Source organism: Thunnus albacares, chromosome 8 (genome assembly GCF_914725855.1).
Source record: "Thunnus albacares chromosome 8, fThuAlb1.1, whole genome shotgun sequence".
In the NCBI taxonomy this organism is placed as follows: Eukaryota; Metazoa; Chordata; class Actinopteri; order Scombriformes; family Scombridae; genus Thunnus; species Thunnus albacares.
In genome coordinates this window covers 1998538-2020702 of record NC_058113.1, presented here as the reverse complement: position 1 = coordinate 2020702, position 22165 = coordinate 1998538, and the positions used below count along the sequence as shown (strand labels likewise).

The 22165-nt window shown below is 40.0% G+C and overlaps 3 long non-coding RNA genes across 6 annotated transcripts; 2 read left to right on the top strand and 1 right to left on the bottom strand.

Moving 5' to 3' along the window:
* Positions 1-278: 278 nt before the first annotated feature.
* On the top strand, positions 279-7228 carry LOC122987784. Of its 3 annotated transcripts, none has more exons than XR_006404600.1 (4): positions 279-658; positions 1171-1272; positions 1441-1593; positions 7143-7228. It is a non-coding gene; the product is annotated as an uncharacterized LOC122987784 (long non-coding RNA). The 3 variants fall into 3 exon arrangements; XR_006404599.1 differs by having other exon boundaries at positions 1171-1305; XR_006404601.1 differs by lacking the exon at positions 1171-1272.
* Positions 7229-7288: 60 nt separating this feature from the next.
* LOC122987786 lies at positions 7289-11723 on the bottom strand. The gene is made up of 2 exons (XR_006404602.1): positions 11637-11723; positions 7289-7958 (listed from the first exon to the last, which is right to left on the bottom strand). It is a non-coding gene; the product is annotated as an uncharacterized LOC122987786 (long non-coding RNA).
* Positions 8428-21487, top strand: LOC122987783. 2 transcript variants are annotated; one of them, XR_006404597.1, is made up of 4 exons: positions 8428-9829; positions 10956-14266; positions 14674-17398; positions 18104-21487. It is a non-coding gene; the product is annotated as an uncharacterized LOC122987783 (long non-coding RNA). The 2 variants fall into 2 exon arrangements; XR_006404598.1 differs by lacking the exon at positions 18104-21487 and having other exon boundaries at positions 14674-17160; positions 17296-17681.
* Positions 21488-22165: the final 678 nt, after the last annotated feature.

The following is a 22165-nucleotide window of genomic DNA, read 5'->3' as shown; positions in this document are numbered from 1 at the left end:
CAACCATAAGTAACAGCAAGACGCAGAGACTATCAACTGAGCTGAAATGAAACGTGTGCACATAAATTAGGTAAATAACATAAATAAAGTCTCTACTGCATTTTGCTGTCATTTATAGTCGCCTCTTTCTCAGTGCAGGCGGAGCTGAGCCCTTCATGTGTGTAGCACAGTGGTGGAGAGTTGATGACGACTACACTCATTATGTTACTGTAAGTGCAATGAAAGATTTGCAGGTAAAAAGCCAAAAAGAGTAATTTATCAATGTAATCCACACAAAAGATGGACAGACTCAAAATGATGAAAAATATCACCGTAAAGAGTGTGATTTACGACATTGTTCCTTGTCATGTGATATATATCATCATAATGCAGAGCCCTACTGAGTTGGTTAGATTAGGTATACAGGTTTTTTAGAGAATTTAAAGTGTGTAAAAATGTGCCGATTAGTACAGTTACTTTTGCATTTCTCCAGTATTTATATTAATTTGATTATCTGTGTATCTATGGATTTCATTTTATCTCAGAGATATATGATCTGATCAATATAAGTTCTTGTTTTTTATCTGAATTACAGTTGAAAAGCAAGCAGGAGACTGAGACGTTCCCTATAGATCATAGTTCCCATGAGGATTCAAAGAGAGATGATTCTAGCACACAGGTAATGGAGTAATGTAGACACTGTTGTCACTAACTATTTATGTTGATCTGTTCACCATGTAGTTCTATGACCAAGATATGAAGTTGTTTACATTGCTCTTCTGATACAGCTTTTCAGTCAGGATTACTCATTAGGTGATGTGGTAGGAGCCAGTTAACGTCACACACTCATATGTTTCGAGTCTTGCCTCATGGGGCCTTTCTGTATGGATTTCACTAAGGCATCATTAAGGCAACACCTGTCAGTATCTAAATGTAATTGTTACAGGTATACCTTTACACTTCCCCAGCTGTTGCATGTTTAAAAAGGGTATTTTGAACATGATCCATTGCAGCCCATTATATGTTAAAGTTGTTGAGACATCTAGAAAAGAACGTGCCATGCATTTCACTTGAAGTTATATGCTAATTCAGAAACAGTTTTCACATGAGCTAACTTTTATAACTAGCTAATACCTCCACATACATGATTACTATCAGCGTACTGATTATTTTGTGTTTAATTATATTTAGGTGTTTACTGTCCGAGGGTCTTCCCTGGTGGATTAATCCGAAAGTTATGAAACCAATGAGGACTGTACTAAAGACCAACCTCTGACTCCACACTGCGATGAAGTTGGAAGAAAGAAGAGGACAGAAAACATTCTGGTATGCCTCAGATACTTTGAACGCCAGTAACATGTTGATAGGCAACTGATTCAAAAATCCTTCCTCTGTGATTGATTTTTATAGAATGTAAACAAAAATGGATAACCATTCCTTGATATGATTCTCTTTTTGCAGATGAATAGAGCATCAGATTTCTCTGATCCTCTGCACAATTCACATGCAAGTATAGTGGACCAAACCGATGATGAGGATTCTGTAAAAGACCATTCCAGTGTGCAATCAGATGATGAAGTAGTTCCAAGGCTGAGAAGGACAAAAAGCATTGTGGTATGCCTAAGACACTCTTAATACCAATATCTAGTTGATGGGCAATTTCGCTCCAAATCTTTCCCCTGTAATTGGTTTTAATAGACTGTGAACAAAAATGGATAATCATAACCTCGACAGTTTTCTGATGCTCTCTACGATTCAAGTGATGACAGCACAAAGGGCCCTTCCACTTCCAAGTCTGAAATGGCTTCACAAAGGCTGAGGAGAAGCTGTAACCATCCTGTAGGCCTCTTTTTACCTCCTTCATGTCATCACTTAAAGGATAGCACCAGCCAAACTCAACACCATGTTCACTAACTAGAGTGCCAGACATGCATATAGACGATGCATTAGGGCTGAAATTTTCATACCATCAATATTGTACCACTATAGGTACATTTGCACTATTCAAAAGTTATTTGCACTTTTAAAGAAAAAAATACTTTTACAAAATTTCCATTTGTTTATCCTGGGGTTAGATTATGAATCCTACGAGTGTAGGCATTTGCATTTTCACTGGAATTTTGATTTGTGAATAAAATTCTTATTCTAATTTTTTAGTCAACTTGATTGGTATAGTTTAGTATTTGATGATGATCAGGAAGTGTTACTTTTTTTTTTTCAATGTTTGTGTTTGTCTGGTGCTCTTGTTAGTGAGTCTGGTATTGATTTTTGGAGGTAGGACTTTGAACATAACACTGAAGTTTTGCAGAGCGAGAAAGGCAAACTCATCCCATGGAAGTGGAACCGAAGAAAAAACTGATGGTCAAGAATTTATGCATTGTTTTTACTGCTATGGATTGTTCACAAAAAGAGTTATGTGGCGACATTTCCAGGTCTGCAAATTCAAGCCTCAGAGTAATACATCTAAAGCAGGTGGAAAAAAAAAAAGAGTCCAAGCATTGTGTGCTTTTGCTGAACCTGCTCCAGTTGGATTAGCGAAGCATACTGGAAGTTCTTAAGTGTTATGAATCAAGACAAGGTTGCAGTTGCTATTAAGGAAAACCGCTGTATTCTAGAGTTTGGTTGAATGAGAAGCTAATCAGCCAACACCAATGCAGGGCTCCACTGTGCGAGTATTTCATTCACATTTGCCCCTAAAAATAGATATGTGCCAACTGGAAAAATAATTTACTCACACACTGTGCGAGTACAAATTACAACCATAAGACAATATGAAACGCTAGAGGACTTTCAAGTTGAAACAACGGATACAGGAGGTGGAGACGCTTGGCCGACAAGGCAGTAACCACAGTAACTCAGTCAGTCAGAGACAGACTTGTGCTCATGCTGAAGAAGTATTTGGTACAATAATTAACATCATCACTAAAGATGAAGCCCCTTAATTTTTATTTTGGGCGAAAAAGAGAAGAGGTGAAAGAGGAATCCGGCGAAGTTGATTTGCAAGGTTCAACTGAGGTGGCTCACGCTAGCACGGCGGCTAATGCTAGTGATGCTAACAACGCTAACGACGGCCAAACTGTAAAAGCAGCTGGACGACCGATATCTTTTGCGTGTAGTAGGCATGGGCCTACTTTTGTAAGCTCATTGTCCTGCTAAAAATGAATCCATTGCCAACATCAAGTCAGACTGAATGATGTATCTTGAAGAATAAGACAACATAAATTTTGATTTACACACACACACACAGCTTAAATATGTATGTAATAAATTGTAAATATGTATGTAATGAATTGTTTTCTTTAATAAACTGTTACTTGGATATTTTTCAGTGTGCTCTTAAATTTCTTTGTGTGCTCCTAAATTTTTTCATTTAGGAGCACATGTACTCCTTGGGAAAAAAGTAAGCATTGAGCACTGCAATATATTCGAAAAAAAACTGAGAGAGCTTGGCAGACTGGTACTGGAAGCAACAAAAGTTGTTGTGAAGACTATCAAAGAACTCATAAAACCTGAAAAGTACAGTCATGTTGTCACTGCTGCAAGATGCCTAGCTGGATTCAGTGATGAAACTGGCAAATATCAACATCCATCTCTTGCTCGTAAAGTGGGACACAGTTTGCATTCTTTGGCCATGTTCATTAAGTCCAAAGGATTGAAGATTAAAGATGCCAGCTGCCCAAGATGCTGAGGAATTTACAGAGCTATATCAAGAAAGTTGGAAATTTGACATTGCAAGCCAAGCGCTAACTTAACTTGACCAGACCAAATGGAATTCTCCTCAACTCCTTCCATTCACGCACGATGTCCAAAATCTTCACTGCTATTTGTCTGAGGAACAGCAGCAACACTTGAATGTCCTGAAAGAAAAGCCTTTTCCTTTAAAGTAGAAAAACCTTGCTAAAGTGAACCTGATGCAAGTAATTCTCTTTAACCGCGGGAGAGCAGGAGAGGTATCCAGAACGGATCTTGTTTGCGTACTTATCAAAGGACACGTCAGTAATGCATGAAGATGTCAACTCGGCCCTTACAGCACTTGAGCAGATGCTTTGCAAACATTTTGTATGGATAGCCATAGTAGGAAAGAGAGGAAGGAAAGTTACTGTTCTCCTCACCCCTCTCATGAGGGAATCGCTTGATACTCTGACTGAGAAGTGAGAAGAATGTGGGTTGCTGAATGAAAATGGATACTTGTTTGCATTGCCGCATTCTGTCCATTACCTCAGGGGTTCCAACTGCATAAAACAGTTTGTGAATGAATGTCATGACATCAAAAATCCCAAAGTGCTATCCTCAACGAAACTCAGGAAACATATTGCTACCCTCTCAACTGTTCTGAATCTCAAGACTACAGAACTTGACCAGTTGGCAGATTTCTTTGGGCATAACATCAGCGTCCACAGAAAGCAGTACCGCCTTCCAGAGGGCACCCTCCAGCTAGCTAAAATAAGCAAAGTTCTCCTGGCGTTGGAACAGGGATGGCTAGGAGAATACAAAGGGAAGAGCCTGGATGAAATATGTAAGGGGTATTATATTGGTGCAATATATGACATGTCAGCAAACAACTATTTGTCATATAAAGATATAGGAGAGTAAAGGCCTTTACACACCGGGGGCAGTTTTTTTGTGCAATGTTTTTTTTAAACTTGTTTTTGATGTGTACTTTCACACAGAATGTGAATATTACAAGGTGAAAAAAGTATAATTTTGAGTTTTGACCCAGTGAATAAAGCATCAACCAATCACGAAGCGTAATCTACACAGACAGCTGTTTCTTGCGAAGGGCCACATGGGGTGTTGAATATCCCGCTGTATGTGTTTTGAACATATTTACTGTATCTACATTGATTCATCACCTCCCAGTCTGTCTTCGAGCTTGCCTGTTTTACTGCAGGCAGGCAGGTATGCTCACTCGCTATAGTGGGAATCAATACATTGATTCATGTATCATATGCATCATCATCATGTATTTATACATATACACTGTGGATTTCTTCCCGTGGAGCCGACATGCAAACTATTTTGGTTCAGTAACTTTCTGCTGTGAGTCAGCCTGGTGAAGGCAGTTTGTCCGGCCGCTGTGCTCTCAGCTCCCCAGAACACAGGTCAGAGATCATCATCTTCATCACTGAATGATGTCAACATCATCTTGTCCTTGTCCTCCTTTCTCGTCACTCGACAAAAGAAGAGGAGAGCATTATATCCATTCAATCCACTCTGACTCCGACCTGCGTTCAGTGACTCTGTCCACAGAAGCAGCTGTCTGTCAGCTGCAGCTCCTGGGGAGCTTAGAGCACAGCGACCAGACAAACTGTCTTCATCGGGCTGACTGACAGCAGAATGAGCTGTCACAAAATTCTCTCACAAATTTGTGTTTCTGTCGCAAATTCATATCGCTGCCAGTGTGAATAGTTTTGATGTGAACTATTCACAGGTGAGCATCTCACATTTTCGTGTTGTTTATTTGTCACACCCCCAGTGTGTAAAGGCCTTAATGGTGACCAGAGCAGAGAATTACATCACACTCCCTCTATGTTATCTGAGCCTCTCTGTTCTCTGTTTTGATAGCTGGTCTGGTTGCGCGTTCATGTGCGTTCATGTGAGTTCACATGTTCAAATTTTAAGCCTTTTAAATTTAACTTAACCATATGGACACAAAAAAAAATTTAGCATCACATCATTGACCCATTTGACCTTAATTAAAATACCGATGAAGACGGCAAGTTGTGTAGTGGAAATAGTTTGACGATAGTTATTTACATAATCAGTCCAGCTCTTTATGTAGTACTATTGTATACTCTTAATTGTCAGATTGATCACAACAGTTTCAGCTTTCCAACTCATTCATATTGTGTCAATTACCATTTTAGAGACTGTTGACACGGAGGAGTGTTCACAAGAGGACATGGAAGGTATGTGTGTATGATTGTTTTTTAAATGGTTATGAATGATCTGTCATTGGATATGAATATTTATGACCACTGCATGTGGTTTTTGTTTGGGCCATTGCAGGTTTCCCTACTTATTGACCAGTTTCGGGAATACACAATTGGTTGAGAAGATAATTCCGCGATTTTTCAAGCCAGCCTCTATTTTGTATTCAATGTCAATCAGTATAGATGAGAATTCTGTTAACTCGAGTGTCCTCATCAGGTTTTCAACAATGGAAAACTGTCAGGTACTCCCTGTCAACTGAAATAAATGTCAATCCACTGTTCAAAAATTAAAGGGGAAAAACGGGTAGTTACATATTGTTTCCATAATTCTACAATAAAGGGGTAGACAGACAGCGCAGGTTTAAATCCAACCCCTCCATGCAGAACCAGACCAGCACTCACAACAGTAGTACATCACCTGGAGACAATCTCGCACACTTCTCCACTGCAATATACAGCAAGTCTAAAATACAGCAACCATAATTTCAAACTAAAAGATTCTGCTAAAGCAACCAAATCTGTGAAAGCCCTAATGGAGAAACCCCATGTGTTTGTATATAGTGCAAAATGGAGAAAAGGGACATTGCCAAATGTTCATGCTACTCACACACTCTGTTTACATGTTACAGACAACTGTTATAGGACTATAGGATATATTCCTCTGTGTGGTTCAATCATGTGCTGTAAGCACACATACCACAGCGTTAAACACAGCACACACAAAGTTTAGCAACTGAAAAAACAAGACATGTCAAATGTTGATGTCTTATCACACAACCTTTAGGGCTTTTCAAATATTTGGTTGTTGCTTTAATAGAATCTTTTAGTTTCAAATCATAGTTTCTATATTTAAGATTTGCTGTCTATTGCAATGGAGGAGTGTGCAACATTGTCTCCAGGTGATTTGCTACCCATGTGAATGCAAATCTTGTTCTGTATGAAGGGGGGGGGGGGGGGGGGGGGGATTTAAACCTGTGCTTTCTATCGCTATATTGTAGAACTATGGAAACAATATGAAATTACTCTAAACTGTTGTTGCTCATCTTTGAGAGACACACATGCCATATACTATATTATATTATTTTATATAATCTATACTCTTGATCACTGCAAATTGATTGCTGTCACAATGACAAGAAAAATTATGCATGATAAAGATCCTAATCCAGCCAGCTTTACTGATAGCTACATCATATTTTAATTAGATATATCTGTCTTCTATATTTGAAGAAACTTTTTTTCAGTACCCAGATGATGCCAGTATGCCAGAAGCACAGGTGTCAGGCTGACATCCCTGCAAGAATGTACCTCCACATCATATGCCCAAAGCCAGAGAGAGTCAGCAAAAACAAGGTGAGCTTAGAACAGTGGTTCTCAGTCTTTTTAGGGCCAGCGCCGCCCCTTTCTTTTGTTTTGGCTTTCTGCCTTGTGTGAGGTTCTTTGGCCAAAGTCATTAGATATAAATTATCCTAGCAGGCCTACATCATATAATATGATGGTAACTCTGTCTAATTCTCAGTTTATCAGTGAAGTGTAGATTGGAGTCTCTACACAGTGACAGCTGCCTCATATGAACCTCTGCGTACATAGGTAAAGCCACGCTGCTCTTCTGGATGAAATGGCTGTATCCTCATTCTCTCTGTATTAATGTAAACTATACTAACCTGGTTGTGGGCCATATCTCTCACCTGCATCTTCCTCACTCCCTCTCCTTCTCCTTGCAGTTCTCATGCATTACGCCTGGGACACACAGGCTGTGTGAGCAGCACGTGTGCATCGCGGAACCTTTTGCTTTTCATTTCGGTGCCCATGTTAATGTAGGAGCGAAAATATGATGAGCTTGTGGAATTGTACTAAGTAATATATAAAACAATAAGGGTTGCACAACGCCAATGGATAGGTGAAAACAACTCCTTTAAAGGAGATTGTTTTCGAAAGTTCTGGTTGCAATCCCTGGGAAAAGAAAACTCTTACCAGATCGACTTGACCTATACCGGTCATTGACCCACCCAAAAAGCGTTAGGCCACCAGACAAAAAGGAGACATCTGGAAATATTAGGAAAGGGGGGAGCAAAGTACACAACACACACACACACACACACACACACACACACACACACACAGCAGAAATTAGGAAATGTCTAAATGGTCCAGAGACATCTACTCCCATTGGTCAAGGTCCAAGTGATTATTTGGCTCACGAAAATGCCAAAAGTCACGTCCATTTTGGTATAAATAGAGGTTGGGTGTGAGCTGAAAGGGGCTGCTGCATTGATGACTTTCTGAGTTCTGTATGTTCGTGTGTAATGAAATAAACTCCTGTTGGTTGTCTGCTCATCTCTCTGGGCTCAGTGTTTGTTGTGAACATCTTAATATAACCTGATTTGCAACCCCTATATGAACAGGTTAGAGCAGCCACACAGGCTGCTGCGTCACGAGATGACGTCACGTCATCTAGAGATTCAAGGTTTCACCTATTTTCTCTGTAGAATATGTCACAGACATGAAGTGTCACCACTGCGGGTCAGCCTGCGTGGTGCACGCCAGGGCAGGGAGCCTCTCTGACGGGGAACTCCAGTATGGAGAGTCAGTGACACACAGAGCTTCAGCACTATAATCAATAAAATTTTTTTTTAAAAAACATCCTTTTTGAGGAGTGTATGTGGTTGACACAGAAGTATCCCCAACCAAACCCCACCATAAATGAAATTTATCATTAAATGATATGAAATATTCTATTATTGATGGCCATTATCAAAGCCAAACTCTATGTAGAAAGATAGAGCTGGCAGCAACAACGCTGTCTGTGTGAACGCTGCAAGCGTGCATGACGCAGCAGTTCAGCGACGCAAACGCACTGCTGAGGTTCATGCAGGCTGTGTGTCTCAGGCGTTGGGGGGAGAAACGGTTGCTTTGTCCACAGAGAGCATGTGTACGGATGGCGTTCTGTAATGTGCGTTGTCTGATTTCTGATCGATAAAGCAACTTATTTTCTCACTCCCGGTGGCACAAACACAGCAGTCCCAAGTGGGCCAAACACAAAAACAGTATAGCGTGGTGAACACAACTAAACAGGCAGGAAACTTCAAATACTCCTCGGAATATAGCAGAGCAAAGGGACTCGGTGGTCCGTCAATTCACAACAACACAAGAGCAATAAAGCTTATAAAGCTAAAACTATCAACACACAATCTAACACTGTCTCTGCCCAAACTTAAAGAGCAACTTGCAGGTTGGAGTTTTTACTGGATTTGCAGTATATTTATCATGAAAATTATCCAGTGAAAGGTTAATGTGTGATTTGATTAGTTTAACGAAACATAAAGGTAGAAATTCAGACTGAAAAGTTAGCACTTTGAGCAGCACCCTTAAAACAAGCTTTTTTTCAACAATGCGTCATATTACGTCACTAGAGGGAGTCCCTCTCCCTGTCCCAGCTGCAGTACACTGTGCTGTACGAAGTACGAATGAGTCTGAGCAGTCGTCATTAAGTGAATTTGTATTTCTTTTTTTTTGTTTGTTCCTAGTTTTGTTTTGCATTTTATCATTTTTCATCACTGTGAATAATTGTGGTTGTTCAGGATGCACAAATTCCAGCCTTTCAGGACCTGATGTCCACTTTCCTAGCAAGAAAAGCAGCAGCTAGTTTTTGTGCCCGGCTGAGTTTTGTGCAGGTGAAGTCTTCACTGCTGCCTCTGTAACGGAAGAACACAGTTGTGTGCAGGCCCATTTTAGACAGGAGGGTTATGTTATTTGTGATATGATGAAGTTCAGGATGGGACGTCAAACCAGGACTGTGTGAGGCTGATAGCTAGTGCGGTTCCTCCGGTAAACACAGCTGCCTCATCAGCTCCGCCTTAAGCAGCAGCTCAGTGCCGACCGGAGAGACTCAGCTCGAGAAGACATGAACTGTTCTGGTAAGTTCTTGTTTCTAATATTTTTAACCTCCAAATCAGTCAGGACGCTGGCTTGAATTAAGAAGTTATGTCTGATGAGTTTTTATTGTTAAAAAAGCAGAACCCAGGAAGTTTTTCAGGTCATCAGACCCTGATGAAGATGTAGAGTCGGTAACGCATTGGTCTGTTTGATTGCCTATGCTCAAAGAATAAATGCATTATTTCACTTGAAGATGGAGTTTCGTTTTTTTTTTTTTTCCATGGCTGTCTGCGCAACTTAAGGCCTAATATTCAGCAAGACTTCCTGGATTCTGCTTTTTTGTGTGTTTTCACCTGCCCTACTAAAGAGCACCTGTCACATGAGCCATCAGAACCATGCAGAGCTTCCTCCTGTTTTGATATGTGGAGTTTTGATTGTTGTTAGGCAGCACACCTAACCTGCTAGCTGACGAGGGATAATGCTAACCTTAGTTAACAGCTGGCTAACATTGTTAGCATCCTATTTTGTAAACGCGGTTACCATTTGATACAGCATGACGTTAATTAAGTTCTGTTATCTAACGCAGGATCCTGGTATCTAGTTACATAACTTTGTGACTTTCTGTTTGCTCAGCTGAAACATTTGTGTTATGTAGCTGTGATATAAGGTCTTGGGAGATGTTGTAGTAATGAGTGGTGGTGTCTCTGAGGGCCTCTCATATCTAACGTTAGCTGCATTTGTTCCATATCACACAGTTATTAATGATTGACCTTCACCATGTTCTCCAGTATAATAGTATATGTATGACGTTGCACTGTTATTTAAAGTAAGAGTTACTCTCAAAAAGGACAGACACGGGTAGTTTCAAGCTTTCTGTGTAACTTTGAAACCATCCTCAGGAGCAGCTAGAGGTGTCAGGAAACAGCTAATAAATGCCAGGTGTGCCAGCTGATTGCTCAGCAGCATCTGATGTCTCAACATCATGTAAACACCTTCAGTTCCTTTGATATCCCACATCTTTTGTCATAGTGTGTCAAGAAGGAACACACCATTTCTTAAATGTCTGGCATATTGGTAAAAGTTTGTACCCTGATGTTTGTAGTTTAGTTGGCTGTTTTTTTTATGTCTAACATTTTCTTTCAACATATTGTTTCTGTTCTGAAACAGACCCAGGGAGGCTTTGGATGCAGGCATGAAGGAGCAGGAGTGGAGGACCTGAAGCTGTGGCAGCCAGCCATCATCAACCACCTGTGCTGGACTGCAGCTTCCAATGCTAAAGGAGATTCTGATGTGATGGAGGCCGAGTGGTGAACCATGTTCAGGACACCCATGAACTCGACACACCTTCATTTCCCTACTGGGCACATCCACCTCAAAACGACATTTTTCACATGATGAAAAACTTATGACTTGCATCATCTGCTTATTCTACAGGCTTCTACTGTCAGAGCTGCATGACAACCATAATGGTAGCTGAGAGGTAACTAGCACCAGTGAAGGTGAGGTATGTTCTGCAGTTTGCCACACAAGGTTCTGCAAAGGTTCCCGGATAGTTTGCCCCATCAAGGAGAAGCTATCGTATAGTTAGCAATTTAGAAAAAGAATAGTGCACCCAGGATACTACCCTGTGGTACCCCAAACCCCATGATTCTTGACTCTGAAAGGGTCCCATTAACGTTAACCATTTGATTTTATAGTATTGATATAAATCTGAGACCAAAATTAGGATTTAAAATTGACATTTCATAGACTCACAATAAAAGTTACCAAAATAAATATATAAGAGCATGTACGTAATGTGTTATTCTGTTTAAACCAATTATCTGTTGTAAGATCTTCAAACCTTACCTGAGATTCTGCAGCTCTGTGCTTCTTTCAGTATGTTGATTTGGGTAACAACTGAAGAATTTCTTGACAGAGCCACAGTGATGTTCAAACCTATCTTTAAATAATCTCAAAAAACTCTATTTGTATTTCTATTCCTGAACTTCTGGTTAGATCTTTCACTATGACATCAGAGCTGACCTGAGAGGCTGCAGCTCACCTGTCTGTGTGTCTCTTTGACATCAGAGCTCTGTGCAGGGCTGGCTAAAGGCATAGGCCATATAGGCAGTTGCCTAGGGCACTACCTTGGTTACCACCATAAAAGGAAAGAAAAAAATGAAATTAATAAAAATTCGCCACTGGGCATCCTTCCTCATTTTCTGCCTTGAGTTAAAAAAGAAGGAAACGAATACACTTTGCCCCCCTGTTCTTCACAATCTTTAATCTGCACTTGTACTATGCACACTGAAAAAGAGGAATGATGTATGTCACAGACAGGCTAAGTCTGTGAGAAGATGTTAAGAGGCAAATATTCACATTTTATTTCATAATAAAAAGGTCCAAGCCTTCAGGTGTGTAAGGAAGAAAACAGAGAAAAGAGAAGTAAAAGTAAACCCAATATAGAGGTATGTTGTTTAATGTTAGCAATAAAATGACGTTTTGTGTGTAGACATTTCATTTGTAGTGGCTTGCTAGCTAAGTAGCAATAAAGCTAATGTAAGATAATGATGTATCTGCTGGACTCGGATAACGTTACAGAATGAAGGATATGAATCTGTATGGTAAGCAGGTGGCTAGCTATCTGGATAACTGCTCTTTCCTAGAACGTAAGGCGTTTTTTTTTTCATTTCACTAACCAATATCAGCGCCACTTAGCACTGTAGCACATCATAGTAAGCTAACTGTCCAGATGCACTCAGGAAACATTTGCAGCTGTTGGAGAAGTAACATCTGATCTCCTATCTACTCCACTTTCTGAAGCAGGTAAGTTCAGCCAATTATTTGTGGTCTCTGTGTAATTGATAATACACCGCTATGTTGTCATTATCATTATTCTTATTCTTATTATTGTTGTTGAGTGTTACAGTTACACACTGGTATCAAATTAAATAAAGTTTATTTGTACAGTGCTACTTTATATGCAGTAAAATGACACAAAGGACTTAATAGAGTGGTGTAACAGTATGGATGCACTGTATGATGCTAGGGAATCTATTTTTATATGCCAGTACTTCGGCCAAACCTTTAACCATTTTCTAACCCTTCACAATGACAGAAAGCCATGGGAAGTGCTCAAATGAGGTAGACCTACACTGAACTATGGGTCCATTTAAGAAAGTTTCAAGTCAAATGCCAATATTATTTATTATTAAATGGTTTCTTACATACTTTACGCATTATGATGGTAACACTAGCGCAATAAAATACATTGAATCATAAATATCATTTCTATATTAAGAAAGAGAACATAGCTTACTTAAATACTAATCAATATTAGACTGCAACCATCTATATTTATTCAAGTTGTCTACAGGACACATTAAAACTAGAATAACTTATTCCCATGAAAAATAATTTAAAACTAGATTCTTGACCTTTTTTCACTCATGTAATTGAACAGTACTGGTCAACCGTTATCTGCAATTTATGTTTCAGATGTGTTTATTGCCTGATGCGTTGTAATTTATGAATCATTGTGTGTCTTTACTAAAGGATTAATAACTATATTTGCATGTATGTTTAGATTTGCCTGCAGATGAAGGAACAACAGACACAACATACACTGCCACTACTCTACAACCTGCAGACACCATCAACTGGAACATATCCTGAAGTATGTGAGTCTATCAAGGCAGCACCTGTAGATCCTGCTGACTGGCAGCCCTGTCTGATATGGTGAGGACAGAGACAGTCAGCAGAGGGCCATGTCAGGTAAAATAAGACTATACATTTACAAAATGAGAGGATGGGAGTAGTTCCCATCACCACCACTTTTACAGAAAATTAGTGAATGGAGAGAAAGTCAAGAGAAGCTGGGTGGTATATTCTAAGAAAAAAAATAGGCTTGACTGCTTCTGCTGCAGGCTGTTCTCAAAAAACTACAAACTAATCAGCAATGGACTCAGTGACTGGAAAAATTGCAGTTAAATACTCAAAACCCATGAGAACAGTCCAGAACATTCTAGGCACATAACATCATGGAAGGAGTCATCTACTGAGAATAACCGAGTGCCAGTGTCTTGTATATTACTAACAGGTAAAGGTAGTTGGTAATATTTAACAATTTATTCATTCTTTGATACATGATTCATTTGTTTGACAAGTAATTTTAATTTATAAAAATAAAAATATATATTTTTCTTGAAACCATTGTGGTGTGTGATGTTTGTTGTCCATATTTTAACGTAGAATGAGCAGGTGGGGATGAGGCAATACTGGTGGGGTAATATGTTGGGGGGGAGGCACCAAATCCTGATATTGCCTAGGGCACCAAATGGCTAGAGCCGGTCCTGTCTGTCCCCTCTTCTCATTTCTCAGTTTGTACATCCTCGATTCCTTTCCTTGCCTCCTCTCCCCACGTCTTAGTCCCTCCCACCCCAGATGCGAGCGGAGGAGGTGAGGGAGAGACATGAGGATAGAGGAGTTGAGGCAAGGTGCATTTAACAAAATGAGACATCTTTGCTTCGGAGCCGTCATTTTAAAGCAATGTCAATTAAATATGACATATGGCACAGCTTCATCATCTGTCTGTTGTTTTGTTATAGCCTACCGCTGTATTTTATGATCTCTGTCAGATGAGCATAACAGTGTTCATGAAAAGGTATATATTTACTTACAATATATATGATTGAGTGATATATACAAACACACTCATGTCTATCTATATCTATACAAAGTATACATTTTTTTTTTCCTCTCACATGATCTATTCTTTGATATGATCTATTCTATCTATATCTATATCTATTTCTCACTCCTCTAAATGCAAAACATCTGCATTCAATTCCCAGCCCATAAGCAATGACGAATCATCAAGGACTTGACAATATATAAGATACAGGTATACCTCCCATTTCCGTCACACCAACAATTAATGTTTATGGCTACAACAGAGAGAGAGAAAGAAAGACGCTATTCACAGCAATGGAAGGCAAAACTGCATTATGCCACCCTGCTCCAACATGATGCATTTATGACTGCTTCTTTTTAATGTAGCCTAGTTGTAAAAGAGGGAGCTTATTTGGTTTGTATTAAAGATAACCAACCACAGGTAGGAAGGTGATGCACATATGGACACATACTTTTATTTAGGTCTCAGCCATACAACATGTTTGCCTTAAAGGATAGAAAATTGTATTTTAAATCTTGACAACACATTTTATTATGCAAAGTTTGCTGGCTTGAGGATATAACTCATGTATGCTTTAATGTTTTTTCTTTCTGTAGGCTGAAAATCAATCAGCATCCATTTACAAATGCCTAAACAACACTGTTCCCGTGCTCCAAATACACTTTGACGGGGAACAAGACCTCCTACATGATTACTGTCTCAGCTGTGAATCACTGGAGGCCTTGACATGGCGTCTGCCACCTGGGAGGAGTCAAGCCTGGGGACACCATATAACTATACTGATAACCGTGTACTGGCTCACACACGGTTTATCATACAGTGTGGTGTCCTGGGCCTTTCAAGTTCCTAAAGTGACTGTCTGCAGGCAGGTGCACAAGGGGGCTGGGAAGATTGCTGCTCTCCGCCATGAGTTGTTTGTACTGCCTGCTGCTTCAAAGCTGGAGGAGATCAGGCAGTGCTTCCAGCACTTGGCAAACAGCCCTGTCTTTCTGAAGTATGTGGATGCCATTGATGGGTGCCACATACGTGTGAAGACCCCCTTCTGGACCCAGTGTCCAGGATTACATCAACTGCAAGCTCTTCCCATCCATTCAATTGTAGGTGGTGTGTGATAGGAAGGGCCGGTTCCTCAATACCTTTGTAGGATATCCTGGGTCGGTGCATGACACCCGTGTCCTGAAGAACAGTGGACTATTCAAAGAGGCTCTGTACCCTCCCTCAGGGTATTTCATTGTGGGGGATGGTGGCTACCCTTGTACTGACCAGCCTATAGCCATCATCACCCCGTATCGGGAGCAAGTGCATGGGAAGGTACAGAGCTGCTTCAGTCAACACCATGCCAAAGCCCACAACATAATAGAGCGGGCCTTTGGCATAATGATGGTGCGATGGAGGTGCCTACTATTTAAGGCCTTGGAGGTGAACCATACATTTGCTCCTGTGGTCATCACTGCTTGCTGTCCCCTCCACAACATTTGTCTCACTACAGAAGATATCCTTGAGCCCACTGAAGAGGTTGAGGAGATTGATGTGCCTCAACCCCATCCAGTGAGGGGCAAACGAAGTAGACATGGCCGGCGAGATAGACTGGCAAACCAACTCTCTGGTCCTGACCATAACCCTGTAGAGTTGAATGAACATGATTTGTGAGATTTTGTTAATTTATGGCCAGTTATTTTCCTTTGGATGTTATGTTTCTTTGACAGAAAAAAACTTCTGAGCACTGGCCACATGCATAACTTTTTTTCATGAATGTAATTTCCCATTAAACCATGTGCAAGTTTATTTAGAGCCCTTTTTTACTGTTACAATATCAAAGGCCTTTATAGACCCACAGGTTATTATTAAAAATTGTATGGGATGTTAAAATAGGCTATCACATCGTCTCGTGATGAGCAGTTTTACGTTCAGTGTTGATATTGAGTCATGTTGCATTACTGTGCGCAGGGTAAAGGTTTTTCTTATGGGCAGAACTATTTGAGATTAGACTCAAGAATCCGAAAATGTGTCAATGTGCTGATGTTCAGTTTTAATATAACCATGATCACCTCTGATGTCAGTGTGAATTTAGGTATTAAACATATTTTTTTTGTCTGGACTTGAATTCCAAAAAAAGCTGCTTGATTTGTTTGCAACATGCTTGATTTTAATCACAAGAAGAAAAGTGAACATAAACCAAAGTAAGTCATTGAGCTTTAAAAAAAATAAATAAAAAAGCACAAAGAACAAAACACTAGCTTTTTCTCACTATCTTTTCAAAAAGGTCTATGAACCTCTGTATTTTCTTGCATGGCCTGGTGATTTCAGTTGAAGCGCTCCTCCTCCTTTGCTGCCTCCTCCTCTAAAAACTGCAGGACCTGGAAGCGCCTTTTTTTGCGGGGAGGGCGACTGGCAGAGGTGGATGGCTCAATATCCTCTAAACGGCTGTCTGAGTCAGACTCAAGGGCCTCCTCATCCTCCACTGTCTCCTGGCTCTGGGCAGCCTCACTGGATGTTGAGCCGCTGCCAGAGGCCACAGCATCCATACTTGACAAAGTGTCTGCTGGGTCCATGACAATGGGAGGATCAATAGATGGCCTCCCACCGATGGCCTCATGCATAGCGGAAAAATATGGCCATGTAGCTGCTGTGGCCTCTCCCCTGTCAGTCCCCGTCCCCGCTGCGGGGCATCTCAACTCCTACAGGAACACAAGCAAGGTTAAAGTTATCCAACAGTTCAATGAGCAGACATAAAAAATACTGCACAGACAAACATGAATCCAAGGGGAAACATCACATATCAGTGAGCATTTACCAATAACATTTTAACCATACCTTATATTTATGTTTTAGGTTGTCCCACTTTTTGCCACTTGTGTGCGGGTGACATGTGCAAGGGCAATCTTCTGAAGAATTTCCCTGTGTGATACAAGAGATGTGTCAGCAAGTAGTTTAGGTTAGTAATAGGTTTACAGCCACAACAGGTGTCAACTCACATGTAAATAGCAATTGCTATTGAATTTACGAGTTTCAGTAGACATCATTAAGATACCAGTTGTCGGCACCAATGCATAAAGGCTATAGATCATATTTTTACAGTCCAGAAAAATGTCTGTGTCAACACTGACATATAGAAACAGTTCAAGGTTGCAATGAACATTAATAGCATATGCTGAAAGCACAACAGTTACAAATTACATTATCTTGCACTACATAGAAATTCAGTAACTCACTCCTAGGCTTTTTTTGGCTGTGTGCCTTCTGCCTGTAAACAGGTGATCATTTTCTGCCCTTAGCCTGATAAGGTTCAGCGTTTCATCATCAGTCCCTGTAAGAAATGAGAAAGTAAAATCTGGTCACAAGACTATACTTTTGGAATGACATTTGCAGATTACATAATGGGCAATTGACTATATGACAACATGAACGTTTAAGAGTAGGCTTAAAACTTTCCTTTTTGATCAAACTTATAGTTGGGACCGACCAAGCTCGCCTTGGACAGTCCTTAGTTATGCTGCTATAGGCCTAGACTGCCGAGGGACTTCCAGTGATGCACTGAGCTCCTCTCTCGTCTTCTCCATCTGTATGTATTCTTTTACCATTAATGCATGTTACTAACTTGACTTCTTCCCCGGAGTTCTTTGTGTTTTCTCATCCGCAGGAAACCCCATGAACCATGCTCACGTGTTGACGTCCTTTTTCTGTCCTTCACCAGCTGTTCCTGCTATTGTTGCTGCTAGTCATGTATCATGTATGCCACAAACAAAGGCAGGCACGAATCTTTATTAAAGGGGCGCCATCTAACAGCATCTGTGGCTCTACCTGTCCACACTGTCATTCAATAAGAAATGCAATGATTATATTTACATATTTACAAAATCACAATAACAAAAATCTATTTCAGCTCTACCAACTAATACAACTTGTGAACACAAAAGGAACACTTACATTTGTAGAGTCCTGCTCCTGACATGGTTTGTATATTCCAGCTGCGTGTCACGCCTCTTTTATACCCCACTGGTGTCGAAAACCCTCCACAAAGGATACACTTGTGCGTCATCGCCCATAGCTTCACCAGCAAGCCTCCTCTCTCCTTGAGATGCATTTTAGGAATTGAGACATCCTTAAAAATGATGCGCTGAGATCGATTTCCGGGTCATGGGAGGAAGGCAGGAGGACGGAGGAGAGAGGAGACGAGGAGGCACAAAATAGAGAAACAAGAAGAGCCCAGTGTGTCTCTGTGCTGCTCAGGCGGCTGCTGACAGGATTTCCATAACAAAATGATGCCTGACATTCACTAACAGATCAGTTGGACAAGCTATGACTAATTTAGCTTATAAATAATGTTCATGTCTTATTGACACACACAGGAGCAGCAGGAACTGAAGAATAATTCTTTATTTAGGATATGCAGGCACGGCAAAACTGAACAAACAAAACAATGCAGAGCAGAACAAAAAAGGATCCAACAAGACTGAACTGAAAGACAAGACTGAAATACTAACTAAACTAACGAGTTTAGGTGAACTGTGGGAGAAAAGGGTGAAAGCGGTGGAGAAACTCAAGGGGAATGAGGAGATGAAACAGGAGAATGAGAAAGAAACTGATAGGCTGGGGAAAACAATGGGAAAAGTGCAGGGATAACGAGGCCCATGCAGGGCAGGTGTGGAGGGAAAGACAGAACAGACACGGGAAGAAAAACCCAGAGCAGCAGAAAACCAAGAAACCCATGATTAACCAACATACATAAACCATCTAAGAATATACATGAATATAACCTAAATACACAGGTACACTATAACCTGCAAACCCTCTTATTTACAATTTAATGATGTGGTTCAAAAGTGGCACACAGAGGCTGTAAATGCAGATTACTCAAATCTACAGAAACAAAAGTGAAACTCCCAGTCACATTTCACCTGTAGTGTGAAAGTAAACTTCAATGTCCTGCACAAGGACCGTCTCCCACTCAGTCCAGTATAACAAACAGGGAAAAAGTCTGAGGGTATTTGGTGGACTGGTGGACAATGGCAACTAAGGAATATAGAGCCAGAATGGGACAGAACCATAAAATTAAATAATAAATATTTTTCACACTAATTTCAAATGTAAATATTTGCATTGATTACAGAACATTCTTATTAACTAGAAGTTGTTTTCAATTCTTTGACATTTGAAACATTTCAACTGGAAATACTAATTGCTTCAGATTCACCACAGTTCATTCATCACCAGCTCCACTACTGCTACTGCCCAGCTGCAGCTAGTCGTCAGTGGATTAAACAGCTTGATTTTGAGAGTTACCAGATCATCAGGTCAGCTATCCTACATATCCTGCTCTGTCACTCTTTATCATAATTACCCATGTTTTGCAGAAAACACACACACCTGGCAACTGGACATTAATCTTACTGTTAATATGTGGAGTTAAAATAGAGAAATCATTTGAGATTGGTAAAAAAAAAAAAAAAAGTAAGGACAATTCAGCAACACCTGTGTCCTTCCTGTCCATACCAAAATCTACGCCTATGGTAAGATCATAAAAGATTTAAAAACCAAGGAGGTAGCTGCAAGAGCTGCCTTTTTTGCTCAGAGGATGCAGTTGCTGTTTCAGCTGGGGATTCAACTCTGACACTGAAACACGCTCTCCCCTTCACAAAATCTTCAAGGTTTCTGAGAGCATTAATAGCGAGACCGAGCATGGGTATTCATCAGCGCTCAGGCACATTCAGGTCCCTCCTAGAACACAGAAGACAGTGGCTGCAGCTCCTCTCTGTTCAGAGAGTCCCTCAAACATGTAAAACATAGTTCCACCTTGTTCCTACCTTCTGCTATCTTTAGCTGCTTTTCCATTTTCTCTCTTGTGACAGAATGCTCCAGCAGCATTCCATTTCCACTGGTTGTCAGGTAAATCAGTCACATTTTTAAAGGAAATCTTTCACAACCAAATCCAAGGTGAGCGCAAAACATGGATAATGAGTCCAGCCTTCTTTTTGTGCAGCAGAGACAATGGAAGTCAGCAGCAATTATGTTTTCCAGCCTTTCTGTTATGGACAGAGCTCTTTGTGAGTCATCTTTCAAAATAGCTGCCTATATCATCCTGAGCTGAGCTTTCCTGCCTTTTACTGTTTGTTTTTTTTTTTGTTTGTTTACTGGTTGTAACAGCAGCAACTGATGAGTGATTGCAATATTTCCTCATGTACGCTCATCCTTAAGGTAGCCATAATGTGACTTTCGAACTCTTGTATTAAGCTGTTTTTCTTTTCTTGTAATCAACCCTAATATATTTGAACAAACAACAAAAGTGTACCACCTCTCACAGTTAATTATATTATCACCACCGAGTGAGTAAAAAGGCTAAATTATGTTACATTTTAACAGAGCAAAGGGTATTGAGAGTTAGGCATGGCAATGTGTGTTTCTGAGGGGAAGACAAATGGTAAGACAGGACAGAATGGGAAGATATAAAACCCACTATGACAGCCAGTTTCTTCCTTGACAGTTGGTAGCTATAATGATCTGATTTTGTAGCAGTTGACCATTAAAAAGGAAAAAGAATCCCCTCTATTGTGTTAAACCCTAATGCATACTGATACTCATTCTGTATTTTGAGCAATGTACCAATGTTCTTTGCCAAAATATGTTCTGGAGAAAATGCCATCCTGCCTAGATTGTAAGATATCTTTGAATAACAAACAAATAACAAAATAATGAACACATTTAAATAATTTAATTATTATAGAAGAACATAAAGTAAAAGTTAAAAAATTTTGGATAATGTGTTCCAGTTATGCTGCTGGGAATAAAGAAGGAGGAGCGCTCACTATTTACAATGACTTTATTTTAAGATCGAAAAGTCCAAATACATGTTCACAATTCACAAAGTCATCAATAAACTGTATGCTATGACAAGCAAATAACAACAAAATAATTAACACGTTTAAATACTTGAATTATTGCAGAAGAAGAGAACACATTTTGAACGAATAACACGTTGCTTGCTTGGAACAAAGAAACGGACCGCTCTCTAACTCTCTCTCTCTATCTCTCTCTATCTCTCTCTCTCTATCTCTCTGTCTCTCTCTCTCTCTCTCTCTCTCTCTCTCTCTATCTCTCTGTCTCTCTCTCACACACACACAAATTTTAATATGAAGCTCGTGACATGCAAATTTAATATTAATTCAAATGACAAAAATACAATATTTTGAAAAATACTATACCACACAAAAAATGTGTGGTATCAAAGCACAATAATAAGAATAAAGAATAAAAATATTAGTAATAAATAAAGATAAAATAAAATATACACACTGGATCTCTGAATGAGTGAATATGTGTACAGTCTATCAATAAATATAAATATTTCACACCATCCTGTTGTCGTAGTGAACTGTCTCTGGCTTCTTTTTTTGCATCACCAAGTATCTCTACTGATTGGTGCATGGTGCTAAGGATGCAGACATTCTTTTCTTTTTCTTGATAAATAGTGAGTGTTGCCCTGTCGCTCTGCATCACTTTGGTCTCGTATAGTCCAGCTTTCTGGTGCGCAGATGGAGACAGTGACCTTTTTATTTTTGTTGATGGTGCCAACCAGGCTGGTGTTTTTTGCCAGGAGTTTGTGGGCAAGGGGGAGTGAGGTAAAAGTTATCTGTGGTTATATTTCTCCACTTCCCTAAAAAAGGCTCCATCAGTTTTAGAAGCACTCTCTCCCCAAGGCTCTGGG